The 15,620-nt window shown below is 40.5% G+C and overlaps 1 non-coding gene across 1 annotated transcript; it reads left to right on the top strand.

Annotated features, from left to right (window-relative positions):
* The first annotated feature begins 56 nt into the window (after positions 1–56).
* Positions 57–129, top strand: trnak-cuu (transfer RNA lysine (anticodon CUU)). Its single transcript has one exon. It is a non-coding gene; the product is annotated as a tRNA-Lys (tRNA).
* Positions 130–15,620: the final 15,491 nt, after the last annotated feature.

The following is a 15,620-nucleotide window of genomic DNA, read 5'->3' as shown; positions in this document are numbered from 1 at the left end:
TAAAAAAGAACGATGATGAATGTTATAAGAGTATTAATAAAATGGTAAGTCAATTAGCCCGGCTAGCTCAGTCGGTAGAGCATGAGACTCTTAATCTCAGGGTCGTGGGTTCGAGCCCCACGTTGGGCGAGTGAATTTTTTTTTCGCCTGTACCCTAAAGGGTGGAATTTTCGTTTATGTTTATAATTTTTGAAAGCATTTCGCCTACCAAGAATTGACCACTCACAACCCGTTTCGGCTACCAAGAATTGGCCAATGATGGCTCGTGTCGGCTACCAAAAATTGGAAAGGGCGGACCAGCCTCTTGTCAATTAATGTGTTCTGCAAAAGCTTGTCCGAGTCGGCACACACACTTTGCGATCTGCGTTTACTTTTGAACATTCTAAAAATGTTATTCACGAGTCTTGGTTTGTGGAGATAAATACCCTTAAGTAAAAAATATATATTAATTAATTAATTTTGTCATAAAGGTTCCATAAATGTACTGATTATTGTTGTTTTACCTCCCTTTGATATACGATTACATATGTGACATTTTGTTTGTAATCTGGCAGTCTAAATGGATTATATTTACATTCATGTACACATTTTTTAAATGATATTTTTAAACATTCTTGGTGTAGTTTATTATAGCTATTAAATATGTGTGCAGAATGTGTAAGGGAAGATATAACAATGTACAAATACAATAGACATTGGTGAATTGCATAATCATAGTTTCATTTTACACAATTAAAATTAAATTAAAATTATTACAGAAGTAATAATAATATATATTATTGTGGTCTTGTAGTGTTTACTATAACACATATAGTTGTTTTATGCTAAGCATATAAACATTCACCTTTGCAATATTTCCAAATATTTATTTTTACATACTTCAAATTAATTACATTTCAACATCAACAGACAAACACAAGGCTGTGCACTATTATTTATTCATTCGTATTATGCTTTCATTTTTATTGCACCCCTCTTGATTGTCCGTGCAGCTATCTGAGAGCTTGGTAAGGTGCAATATAAGTAAGTGAAATCCATCCATCCATCCATCCATTGTCTCCCGCTTATCCGAGGTCGGGTCGCGGGGGCAGCAGCTTGAGCAGAGATGCCCAGACTTCCCTCTCCCCGGCCACTTCTTCTAGCTCTTCCAGGAGAATCCCAAGGCGTTCCCAGGCCAGTCGAGAGACATAGTCCCTCCAACGTGTCCTGGGTCTTCCCTGGGGCCTCCTCCCGGTTGGACGTGCCCGGAACACCTCACCAGGGAGGCGTCCAGGAGGCATCCTGATCAGATGCCCAAGCCACCTCATCTGACTCCTCTCGATGCGGAGGAGCAGCGGCTCTACTCTGAGCCCCTCCCGGATGACTGAGCTTCTCACCCTATCTTTAAGGGAAAGCCCAGACACCCTGCGGAGGAAACTCATTTCAGCCGCTTGTATTCGCGATCTCGTTCTTTCGGTCACTACCCATAGCTCATGACCATAGGTGAGGGTAGGAACATAGATCGACTGGTAAATTGAGAGCTTCGCCTTGCGGCTCAGCTCCTTTTTCACCACGACAGACCGATGCAGCGCCCGCATTACTGCGGATGCCGCACCGATCCGCCTGTCGATCTCACGCTCCATTCTTCCCTCACTCGTGAACAAGATCCCGAGATACTTGAACTCCTCCACTTGAGGCAGGATCTCGCTACCAACCCTGAGAGGGCACTCCACCCTTTTCCGGCTGAGGACCATGGTCTCGGATTTGGAGGTGCTGATTCTCATCCCAGCCGCTTCACACTCAGCTGCGAACCGATCCAGAGAGAGCTGAAGATCACGGCCTGATGAAGCAAACAGGACAACATCATCTGCAAAAAGCAGTGACCTAATCCTGAGCCCACCAAACCGGACCCCCTCAACGCCCTGGCTGCGCCTAGAAATTCTGTCCATAAAAGTTATGAACAGAATCGGTGACAAAGGGCAGCCCTGGCGGAGTCCAACTCTCACTGGAAACGGGTTCGACTTACTGCCGGCAATGCGGACCAAGCTCTGGCACCGATCGTACAGGGACCGAACAGCCCTTATCAGGGGGGCCGGTACCCCATACTCTCGGAGTACCCCCCACAGGATTCCCCGAGGGACACGGTCGAATGCCTTTTCCAAGTCCACAAAACACATGTAGACTGGTTGGGCAAACTCCCATGCACCCTCCAGGAGTAAGTAAGTGAAATGCATTATTATTTGTTGTAGCCCTTATTCAATAGAATGGGCAGGCAGTCTGTCAAAGTGCGATGTTTAACTATGCTTGTTGTTCATGTGTTCTTTTGACATATCAATCATTCATTAAAGGGTGTTTTTTAATCAAAAGGAAAACTTAACAACTACACCTGCAATGCAGAATTCAAAGCACCTTTCGTAGACGAGAAAGTTTTTTTTTTAATTTACCGTAGGAGGATTACGCGTATTAATCGAGGTATAGCTGCGATTCTTGAGAGACAAGCTACCAGAAATTATCTCACAGATCCGGTTCGAATCCCGCTCATGGCACATTGCTGAATGGAAGAATATATCTCTAAAATATATATTTTTAAAACTTCCTCTTCAGCGAACGGTGCTTTGAATTTTACTTTGCAGATTTAGTTGTTTATTTTTCTTTTTTGATTAAACAAAAACTGTTTAATGAATGATTGATTTGTCAAGTAACACATGGACAACAAGCATAGTTAAAATCACAATTAAACAAACTGCCTGCAAATTCTATTGAATCATAATTATAACAAATAATAACGCATTTCACTTACTTATATAGCACCTTTACCATGGTCTCAGACGGCCGCACTGATAATCAAGTGGTGTACAATAAAAATGAAAGCACAATAAGAATGAATAAAATAACAGTTCACAGCCTTGTGTTTGTATGTATTTATAAAATTTGGGAAGTAATATATTCTAGTTGATGCTGACATTTAATTAATTTGAAGTAGGTAAAAATAAATATTTGGAAATATTGCAAAGGGAAATGTTTATATACTTATAGTAAACAGCACACACACCTATATATATATATATATATACATATATATATATATATATATTTTATTTTTTTTTCTTCTTCTTCTTCTTCATTCGGCTGCTCCCGTTAGGGGTTGCCACAGCGGATCATCTTATATATATATGTGAAATTAGTGTTAAGTATAAAAAAATGAAACTATGATTATACAATTCAATGTTTATTATATTTATACATTATTATATCTGTCTTTACACGTTTTGCACACATATTTAACAAATGCGATAAACTGCACCAAGACTGGTTAAAAATCATTCATAAAATGTGTACGTGAATGTAAATATATCTGCACAAACCGACACTCGTAACATTTTTAGAAAGTTCAAAATGAAACACAAATCGCAACGCGTCTGTGTGCAGACTCGAACAAGCTTTTGCAGAATACAGTACATTAACTGACAAGAGGTTGGCCCGCCCTTTCCGCGTTTTGGTAGCCAACACGAGCCGTGATTCGCCAATTGTTGGTAGCCGACCGAGCCGTCATTGGTCAATTCTTGGTAACAGAAACGGGTTGTGAATGGTCAATTCTTGGTACCCGATAGGGGCTGCGATTGGCCCGAGCTTTCAATTCTTGGTAGACTCTTGGAAGCAGAAAGCGATCTGATTGGTTTTCGCTACCAAGAATTACCTCGACTTATGGCTGCTCGGTGGCGTAGAGGAAGCACAAATTGCCAAACAGACGACAGTTCGAATCCCCCTTGGATCAAATTGCTGCTTTGACGAAAATATTGTAAAAATAAGAAAACCAACTCATCAATCACCAGCGGGGTTGCTGGGGTTCCAGGTGAACACGTAAACTATTGACCCCAGAGTGCAGTAGCAGCGGAGTCGGGTTTGAATCCTGCATTGCTTTCGGCTCTGTTAAATATGGAAATACGCATGTACAGTATATATAATATATAATATGTTCCGTTAGTGCAGTGGTATAAATTTATGTAATAATGAAAGGGTTAATCATGTACAGGATATATATAATATTCTCATTTAATGCAAAAGTACAGGTTTGTACAATTATAGAAGGATTAAAATATCTATATATAAAATGCTAGTTTTTGCACAAATACAGATATAGACAATAATGGAAGGTTTAAATTATGTATGTATATAATATAAATATGCATGTAGTGTACATATGTATACAGTGTTCATTTTATGCCCAAATGTAGATTTATTCAACAATGGAAAGGACACAATGTGTATGAATATAATATGCTAATGTAAAAGTATAGACTTGTACGGTAATGGAAAATTGAAATATGTATGTCGAAAATCCTAATTTTACGTACAAGTATAAATTTATAATGATTTGCTTTCATGAACATTATCGCAATATCATACTGTATTCTCTTTGCATTGACAAGAATAAGGATTTTGTTTCTTTCTGATTAAATATAAACCTTCAGTGATCCTTTTGTAAAAGGAAAGGCAGACATAAGCAATAAGCATAGTTAAACATTACACATACAACAACAACAACAACATTTATTTATATAGCACATTTTCATACAAAAAAATAGCTCAAAGTGCTTTACATAATGAAGAAAAGAAAAATAAAAGACAAAATAAGAAATTAAAATAAGACAACATTAGTTAACATAGAAAAAGAGTAAGGTCCAATGGCCAGGGGGGACAGAAAAAACAAAAAAAAACTCCAGACGGCTGGAGAAAAAAAATAAAATCTGCAGGGGTTCCAGGCCACGAGACCGCCCAGTCCCCTCTGGGCATTCTACCTAACATAAATGAAATAGTCCTCTTTGTATTTAGGGTTCTCACGGAAGGACTTGATGATGATGGTCATGCAGACTTCTGGCTTTTAATCCATCACTGTTGGAACATCACGGTGCTTTGAGTAGATCGCCACCACCAAAAGGACACTGGAAAAGGAAACAGAAGAGAGAGTAGGGATTAGTACAGATTTTAAAGCCACCATGAATAGTTATTATAATGAACTGGATATACAGAGTATCAGGATTAAATTACAGTGAAGTTATGAGAAGGCCATATTAAAGTAATGTGTTTTCAGCAGTTTTTTGAAGTGCTCCACTGTATTAGCCTGGCGAATTCCTATTGGCAGGCTATTCCAGATTTTAGGTGCATAACAGCAGAAGGCCGCCTCACCACTTCTTTTAAGTTTTGCTCTTGGAATTCTATGGAATCACTCATTTGAGGATCTGAGGTTACGATTTGGAATATAATATGTGAGACATTCCGATATATAAGATGGGGCGAGATTATTTAAGGCTTTATAAACCATAAGCAGAATTTTAAAGTCAATCCTGAATGACACAGGTAACCATTGTATTGACATCAAAACTGGAGAGATGTGTTCGGATTTTCTTTTCCTGGTTAGGATTCTAGCAGCTGATGTTTCTTAAGTGAAAAAATGCTGTCCTAGTGATCTGATTAATATGCAATTTAAAATTCAGATTACAGTCAACAGTTACCCCTAAGCTTTTTACCTCCATCTTGACTTTTAATCCTAATGTATCCAGTTTATTTCTAATAGCCTCATTGTATCCATTATTGCCAATCACTAAGATTTCAGTTTTCTCTTTATTTAGCTTGAGAAAGTTACTATTCATCCATTCAGAAATACAAGTCAGACATTGTGTTAGTGAATCAAGAGAATCGGTGTCATCGTGTGCTATTGATAAATACAGCTGTGTGTCATCAGCATAGCTGTGGTAACTCACGTTGTGCCCTGAGATAATCTGACCTAACGGAAGCATGTAGACAAGCTGTCTATAGCGGAAGCATGTAGACATAAACAAGCTGCTGTTTTTGCTGAATTAGGATTATAATAAGTAATAATGCTTTTCACTTAAATAGCACCCTTACCATGCTCAGATAGCTAAGAGGGTACAATAAGAATCAAAGAACAATGACAGTGATTAGGCCAGGGTTTAAAATGTATCTAAATCCATTTGGGAAGTAATATCTTCAAGATGATTTTCAAAATCAGTGAAATTAATTTCTTTGAGGTAAGGAAAAATACATTTTGTAAATTTAAATGTGTATATACTTGGCATAAGTGTACTCAGACCAGTAGATTCAATGGCAGCTTCTAATCACAGATCTAATTACACCATGAAAACATAAAAAGATGTAATTGAACAAAATGCATGTGTGTATAGAAAATAGGACAAAATGATGAAACTTGTTTGTGTTTTGCGTACGTGACAAAAAGCATGTATACTTTCTAGAAGTTTCTTTTGATGATGTGTGTGACAAGAAAATATACCTTTAGGGTAATGACTTTACAAAATTGGAAAAGTACAATGAGTCAGGATGCTATTTTTTGCTTACATGGTCAACGATCAGGAGATTAGAAAGGTATAAAAGAACAAGGACATCTGCGCTCGAGGCAGATGAAGTGCGGTGTCCTAGGACTGTGTTTCTCTGACATTTTACCCTTGCCTGGTATGTATTAATAAAAGGTTTTGACTAATTTTAATTTTCTTCTCTGTCTTCAGTCACAAAAAGTGTCCACAGTTTTTGGCGCCCAACGTGGGGCAAGAGACGGCCGGTCGACTCCTCCGGCGAGACCATTTCAGTGATCCGTCTTAACAGCGGACTGCCGTTAACTTGAGATATCCGGCAGCAGAGCATGCAGCTCCGGCAAAAGTTAGGACTGCCCTGTCCTGAAACAGTTCTTGCGTGAGGAGCCCCTGGTCTCCTCTTTGCTACATCCACGGTGACTGAACGGATTTCCAGACAGAGCTTGCACACTTCCAGGCTGGGGTAAGCACCGGGGGATTTCCGAATATTTTTTATTTTCTAAATAACGGGAGGGCGAGTTTCCTGTTGACCGTCTAGTCATACTCATATCTCAACGGGTTGCTTAAGGTGATGGAGACTTGAACCGAATCGGACACGAAGTCACCTGAGCTGGAATCCAGGGATGTGAGCGGACAGGCTAACGGGACGAGTAACGGGGTGGTATGGAAATATAAACCGAAAAGAGCACAGATTACAGGATTGCTGTTAGGACAGAATAAATAAATCTACATACTAATAGCAACAATACCGTGTTCTCCTGGGAACTGGGACAGGACCGATAGTTAGGTGTCTCCCCTTGAAACTAAGAAGGGAACAGTTTAGGTTTAGTGAGTGGCACACTTAATGCCTTGCTGATTCATACGTACAAGGGATTAGGCGAATCAGTATATAGTTGGAAAATTAAATACAGAACCCAGGAGAGCAAGGGGACATAATGGGAATTTATAACAGTAAGCCTGTTAATCGCCGCACAGGGGGATCAAAATCATTAATGCTGGAAGGATTATTTTCGGAGGATCAACAGACGCCCCGTAAAAATGGGTCTCCTAGAAAATTAATAGAAAAGAAGACAGGTTTAGATTTCAAGAAGGCATGTAAGAAACGGAATAGACAGAGTGGTGGGCGTTGGCCAATAGAGGGGACAGGAGATGTAAATAATAGTGGACCGTATCGAATCGATAGAAATTTAGAAGCAGTACCCCCTTTATCCTATTATTTTTTTCCCCTCCTCAGAACCGACCTCAGACACCTCTATTATCCCCTCCTCTATTCCCCATTCCGATTGCCCCCCCCTGCACTACAACTAGCAGAAGTTTCCCCTGATGATTCCCCAGGCACAGATCACTATGACCCCTCTACCCATCGTGATGACTCACCCTGTACTAGACAAACCCCCGTCTCCAAATGCACTCGAAGTCAAACCTCCACTCACAAACCAGCTCCAACTTTTTTCTCCTCTAATCCTTCACTTACTTGCCCTTTAATAGAACTTCCCAATCCCCATTATAACCCTGCCCATCCAGCTGGACCCCAAAATCCCACAACAGTTATGATACATCGGAATTGGGACATCCAAGAACTAAAAGATGTCGTGAATGCACTTCCAGATCCAAAGGAAGTAGGAGGACTAAAATTTGTTGAACAACTTGATCAGTTAGATAGCATGTATAAGCCTAATGCTGCTGAATGGACCCAGGTACTTCGTCGAAAGTTTGGGACCACATGGGCCACTGTTAGCAGGGGTGTCCGCAATGACATTCCATGGGTATGGAACCCAGCTTTAACTCGAGGACAGGGGATAGGTGGAGAAGGCGAATTTAACCCACAATGGGAGGCGTTGAGACAAAATATTGCAGAAAAATATAAAAAAGGAATGGACTGGTCCCTTATTTCTGCTGCAAAACAAAAGAGAGACGAAACAGTTGATGAATGGGCACATAGGATTCAAGACCTTATGGCTAATCACTCGGGCTTGGGAAATGCTGATGACCGCACCCGAGCTGCAGTTCCACCTTTTGTTTCCGGCTTGCGCTTTGATATACAAAACAAGGTCTGCACTTCCTGTATTGAGTGGGAAAGTGCCACGTTTGATGAAGTCAAACGACATGCTGAACAGGCCGAATCGAACTCTCATGCCAAATTATTGGCAGCACAGATGAACTATTATACCAGGAATGCTCCTGACCAAGGTCGAGGAAAAAGAAGGAGACGAGGAAAAAGAAGGAGACGAGGACGAGGTGGTTTTAGAGCTCCTCCTGTTGACCACACTAAGAATCCTTTTATTCCCTCTCCCTTTAATTCCAATGCTAATTCCTTCTCTTGCTACGCTTGTGGTGAAACTGGACATTTTCGTCGGGAGTGCCCTCACAGACAGCAACAGCCCCCACCTCCCCTTATTCCACCTGTTTCCTCTGACACCCCTGACTAACAATACTGGCCATAGGAAAACACTGGGACCTCCAGCCACTCTTTTCAACTACCTTTGCTCACCCATAATTCAGAGACTGATCCTTTACTGACATTGTTCGTTGATGGCACTGAGACTGTTTTCTTAATCGATACTGGTGCCACTCGCTTGCTGGCAAAGGTCCCTGCTTCGAACGAAACTGTTACTGTGCTTACTGCTTCTGGACAACCTCACCTTTTTCAAGTTTGAATCAGCTTTGTTTTTTCTGTTCAACCCCCAAGTTGTTGTAGATATTTCCCCACACACCATTCTCCTCAAAGCCCTACACTCTTTTTCACCTTGTTTTTTCCCAATTTACAGGCCCCTGACATTTTACACTGTACTGCCCAATACTTCCCTATAGAAGTAGACACCACCTGGCTAGAATCTTTCCTTACTTCTGGTACTTGCCCCGAAACCCTTCATATCTACTGTGTTTTTATTTCATCCACAAAGGCTGCTGCTTCTGTTCATCTTACATGCTCACAGCACATATATTATCTTGGCGGCATAGTGCCTCATATTTCCTTAGCTAAATCACACACTGTTAAATGGGAGAAAATAGGACCATGGGTGGAAAAATGCCTTGAAAGAACAGACTGGTTACAAGTTACTCCAGGTATTTTTGATACTCCTGACCATTTAATAACTAAAGTAGTGTTTCAAAGGATAGCCCACTGTGAGCCTCTGGTGATCCACCCGAAATCCTCCTTCCGCCCGCACCGTGCCCAATATCCTTTGTCTCCCGAAGCAGAGGCTGGCATCTCCGCCGTACATCCCGATCTCGTCAAACGCGGTACCGCCGATGGACATGGACCGTCATGCCTCAGGGATACAGAGAAGCCCTTTGTGTTTATGGTTAAGCTCTTGCCCAAAAATTTAGAAGGCTTTTGGCCGGACGGGATACAGTAGCGCTACGAAAGAAAATTGTACAATAGATACCCAGAAATTGTTGCTGTTTTTGGGGGACAATAGATACCCAGAATGTTTTTGGGGGACAATGGCCATAAAGTTTCTAAAAATTAAGCTGCAGCTAATCAAAACAACTGTAAAATCGCATTACAGCCACTGCAGACAGTGGGTTCTAAATTTTACTGAAAGAGCACAGCCGTTGCAACAATTGGCTGAGAAGGCTCTGTAACCTCAAAATTTACTCTTCTATCTGCGCCCGCGCTAGGTTTGCCTGATCATTTCTCGTCCATTCACTTTGTTTCGTGGACGAAAAGCAGGGATTTATGAATGCAGTACTGACGCAACAACATGGAGATAAACAAAGACCGGTGACTTATTTTTTCTAAAACAAAACTGGATCCAGTGGCCGCAGCACTTCCTCCGTGTCTTCGTGCTGTGGCTGCAACAACAGAAGCTGTATTAGCAAGCACGGATGTAGTTCTCATGAAATTTCTTCTGTCCTTTTCTTTTTTCTTGTGAGTTAATATTCTCTGTGACTGTAGCCTTTTTCTGGGAATGCGGTCTTGCTGTGGTATCGTACCGTGTGGTTTCTCGATAGTTGGATTTTTCCTTGTTGTCGCTGACTCAGTTCGCCAACGAAGTCTCCTTGATCTGGAAACCGGCGCCGTTTAGCTGAGCAGGATTGTGTTAACACCAGCTAACATCATGAGAGGCTGTTTTATGTTTGTTTGTCCTGAAGAGTTGAACTTGCTTTTCTTCAGAGTCCATTCGTTTCTGTTTCCTTTGCTGCATTGTTTCCAAATATAGTGTAAATATAGAATAATACTGGGGTGAAGTGTGTTGAAAATGCTTTGGGTGATTTTGTATGTTATAGAGTGTATTAAAAGGGATCCCTATGAGTATCAGAATGTACTCTGTACTTTGTCAAATGCTACAATTGAAAAATGGAGCGCCCTCAACCAGTTACGCAGTGGTCCAAGGGGACCGCCTGCTGGAAGCAAATCAAATTTCATAAAGCTAAGTGCACAAAACAGCTGAACTCGTAGCACTCACTTAAGCATGTCAGCTGTCCGAAGGGAAGATCGTAACAATTTATACAGATTCCAGGTATGCTTTTGGAGTCTGCCATGATCATGGAACACTATGGAAACTAAGGGAATTTAAGACCAGTCCTGGAGAGCTCTAACTAAAAAACTGAAAAAGATAATTATCGATTTGTGTGATTGGTTTAGCGCAAATGAATGTCTCCACTTTTGTTTAAGGCTTGTAAATATACAAAAGTATTTTTCCTTTTAAACCCTGATCAAGTTTGAAGGGAAAATGCTCTTTTAATAATATTACATGAGAAGGGAGACAAGTTTTTTGGCGATAAGCGGAATGTGTCTAATTGTGATATGAATGTGTGTGTCTAATTGTGATATGAATGTGTGTGTCTAATTGTGATATGAATGTGTGTGTCTAATTGTGATATGAATGGAAGTTATGTATTTTAGGTACTGTAAAGGAAGAGCATGGTGACGCAGTGGTCAGCACACTTGATACGAATAAAGGTTCAAGCACGTATGTTTTCCTTGTTAATAATAAGCATGAAGGAAAAGACGCGTTTAAGTATGTTGCATAGATAACTTTTAAGCACAACTTAAGACCAGTACTGGCAAACCCATCCAACATCAGAAATTGATCGAATCCCTTTTAGAAGTTATAACCAAACCATCGGAGCTAGCGATTGTTAAATGTCAAGCTCACACAGGAAAACAGGATCCTGCTAGCAAAGGGAATGATTTAGCTGACCACTTTGCTAAAGAGGCTGCATATAATAACACACCAATTTCTTTATTCCAACAGAGAAATGACCAGGACCCTGATAATCAAATTATTTCTTTACAGAATGCAGCCACGGATATCGAAAGGAGAAAATGGTCCAAAGAAGGGTCCCTCTCTGATGGAGTCTGGACTCATAAACACACTAACAAACCTTTTCTCCCAATGATTTTCTCTCTAGTCTTGCAGGTTTGCGAACCTCGTTGAAGGAAATCCACCAGCAGGTTAATCAAGCCTGGAGGACCAGCCCCCTTTCCAAGGATTTACCAATTCCTTTGGGCACCTGGATCCTGGTTCGAGATACTCGGAGGAAACACTGGCATCAGCCTAGGTGGAGAGGACCATTCCAAATTCTTCTATCCACACCACACGCCGTGAAAGTTGAGGGACTGCCTGCCTGGATTCACGCCTCACATTGCAAGAGATGGCACCCTTGATTGCTGTGCTACTATGTTTTTCTTTTCCCTTGTCTACTGCCCTGGTCACCTTGACTTTCCCGTTGGGAATCACCACATCAGTGCAGTTTGATTTCTGCTCTATTATCAACTGTGGGACTGGTCGACAAGCCCAGTGGACCGGATCTGACAAATACGTGTGTATGAGGGGAAGTGACTGCGACAACTGGCAATGGGTTTTTGCTAACACTGGAACTGAGGACTGGGGTTATCAACCTTTTGAGGCCCAAAAATACGGTTTGAAAAATCGGTTTTCTATCATAAAAGGACATGCCTCTCATTGTATGTGCTGACAACCATTGTAACTCAGGTATTTATGTATTAGGGGTATATGTATCTGGAACAGACCCTTTAGGGAGATTTCTAATTAAGATTGACAATCCTGTTACTAACACCCCTCATTCTCTGGCACACACACCCATCTCCCCAACTTTTGGTTCAGATTTTTCTCCTGTTAAGATTATGAATATTTCCACCCTTTCATCCACTTTTTCAGTAGAAACTGGTTATGGGAATCAGAATAGATGGTTGCAGTGGGTTCTCTATTCAGCTAAGCAAGTTAATCGTTGTCATTGTTATGCGTGCGCTGCAGCCCGTCCCCATTTAGCTACAGTCCCTTTCCCATTATCTAACATTTCTGACCCCGTGGGGTTGCCCTGCCTTCTGTATTTATTCACTACTTCCAAGAAACCCCTCTCTAGTTCAAAGTGTTCTAATCTATCTATTCTTTTTTCCCCACCCGTCACATGGATACCCCTATGTTTCAAACTCACGAAGGAAATTAATCTTATGGAACGACATGGGTAGGAGAATTACCATTTTCTTTCTGTTCTCAAACTTTTCAGGTTAACTTTTCTCTGAACACCGTTCTGTCTTCCTTTCTTCTCTCCCAAACCACTCCTAGATCAGATATTTGGTGGATGTGTCGTAGGTCCAAATTATTTGTCACCCTTCCCTCTAACTGGTCTGGTACCTGTGCTCCAATCCAATTAGTTATGCCTTTTAGACTTCTATCCTTACCTCCCTCTCACTCCCCATATTATTCCACACCTCCTTTTTTATTTCCGACATACCCGCTCCCTTTTCCATACGCCTACTGATATCTCCTTACATGGCCCTGGAGTATACATAGATGCTATTGGAGTCCCTAGGGGTGTCCCAGACAGATTTAAAGCTAGGGATCAAGTCGCAGCTGGTTTTGAATCTATCATACCCCAAATTACTACCTTTATTATAACCAACAACGTTTCCTTAACTTCACCAAAGACGCTATTGAAGGCATACATGATTCCTTTGGTTCGCTATATAATATCTAAGTACTTTACCGCCTCTATGGAAAGGGCATATGTGCTACATGATGAGCGCATGTCTCGTATAGCTTCTTCCATTTTCTCTCCCCCTTCCCCTTCATCAACCATTTCAAAATAGAATTATATAGGCCCACATCATTTTTGTTCAAAAAGGGAGGAGTGTGAAAACATAAAAAGATGTAATTGAACAAAATGCATGTGTGTATAGAAAATAGGACAAAATGATGAAACTTGTTTGTGTTTTGCGTACGTGACAAAAAGCATGTATACTTTCTAGAAGTTTCTTTTGATGATGTGTGTGACAAGAAAATATACCTTTAGGGTAATGACTTTACAAAATTGGAAAAGTACAATGAGTCAGGATGCTATTTTTTGCTTACATGGTCAACGATCAGGAGATTAGAAAGGTATAAAAGAACAAGGACATCTGCGCTCGAGGCAGATGAAGTGCGGTGTCCTAGGACTGTGTTTCTCTGACATTTTACCCTTGCCTGGTATGTATTAATAAAAGGTTTTGACTAATTTTAATTTTCTTCTCTGTCTTCAGTCACAAAAAGTGTCCACAACCATTATATTCAATAACAAACTGTTGACTCTAAATCGAGGGACGCTATGCTCAGACTATATAACATTCACTAGTGAGACCACATCTGGAGTACTTTCTGCAGTTCTGGTCATCATGCTACTAGAAAGACATAGCAGCACCTGTTGCAGAGGAACGCAACCAGAAACATCCCAAGATTTGTGGACTGTCATGTTTCCCTCCGAGACAGGGCTCAAATATTTAATTTATGTCTGTTTTGATTATTTTTTTAACATTACCATTTTTGATCATTTAATGTTCTCTAAGAGTCACCTGCACCTCACCATCAATGGACTGCCCTCAACCCTATAAAGGCTGATGAAAACCCACAATCCCTTGTGGTACATCAAATGATTTTGTGGTGTTGGTGAGTTTCTGTTATGACTTTTATTTGCTTTTGTGAATTACTGAATTTTTAATCCAAATGCTCTGTTTTTAGACCCTTCTTTGGATTTATGTATTTGGATGTTATCTGCACTGGATTGCCTTTGTGGGTTCAGACGATTCCTTTGACCTCTTGTCCTTGTTGGAAGTTATTTTTGTTACAGAGTATATTTGCTCTTCATAAATCTTTTTTTTTTGTAAAGATTCAATATTTCCCCTTTTGTGACTAGCTGGGGTTTGAAGTTTCCCACTCTAATGGGCTTTTTTGAGAACCTTTGTGCTTTGGAATCTCAAGGTCATGACAATCTCAGGTCCTGCTCTGACAGAATCAGAGAATTAAACTTGTTTAGCTTTGAGCAGATTAAACTGTGTGGAGACCTCATCGAACTCTGAATTATTTCAGCCTATGGGTGAATCACGTAACTGAGGACAGCAGTGGAAATGAAGGAGAAGGGCATTTAGGACTGAAGCCAAGAAGCACTTCCTTATGCGAAGAGTTGTGGGAATCTGAAATAAACTACTGGGACATGGACTTGAAGCAGGAACCTTGACAAACATTAAGATGGATCTGGATGAAGGATTTGGACAGCTTAGTTATTAGCTAAATAAATAGGCTTAATGAACTAAATGGTTGCCTCTCGATTGTCAAATCTCTTTTGTTCTAATGTCATTAATTTGAATTTTATGGCATGCCTTGTATGTAGAAGTGTCCTTTTGTGTATTACTGACTGTATCAATGCAAATTTCTGCATGTGGACAAGTGGTACTAGGGTGTTGTACTGTGTTAGCCATTATGGATGTAGTGAGACGTCAAGCAAAATGACACCTTTTATTGGCTAACTAAAAAGATTACAATATGCAAGCTTTCAAGGCAACTCTGGCCCCATCTTCAGCCAAGATGTAATACAGAAACTGGAACTCCCTGTGTTTATGCAGACACCAGGACAGGTACAGCATTGGAAAACCTGTAAGTGAGACATCTTAGAAAGGGCCTGAGTTGCCTCGACAGCTTGCATATTGTAATCTTTTTAGTTCGCCAATAAAAGGTGTCATTTTGCTTGACCTCTCACCACGTGTTGACAATAAAGGTCAAATTGATTAGATAGACAGATAGATAGATAGATAGAAACTTTATTAATCCCAAAGGGAAATTCACATACTCCAGCAGCAGCATATTGATAAAGAACAATATTAAATTAAAGAGTGATAACAATGCAGGTATACAGACAGACAATAACTTTGTATAATTTTAACAATCTCCTCAGTCTGTCAGTGGAGCAGGACATTGACAGCAGTCTGTCGCTGAAGCTGCTCCTCTAACCATATACTATATTTATTCTCTCAAATAAAGTCAAAGTTTACTTAATTACTTTTTTAAAGTT

The sequence above is a fragment of the Erpetoichthys calabaricus genome, chromosome 18 (assembly GCF_900747795.2).
Source record: "Erpetoichthys calabaricus chromosome 18, fErpCal1.3, whole genome shotgun sequence".
Classification (NCBI taxonomy): Eukaryota; Metazoa; Chordata; class Cladistia; order Polypteriformes; family Polypteridae; genus Erpetoichthys; species Erpetoichthys calabaricus.
This window is presented reverse-complemented; position numbering and strand designations above follow the sequence as displayed.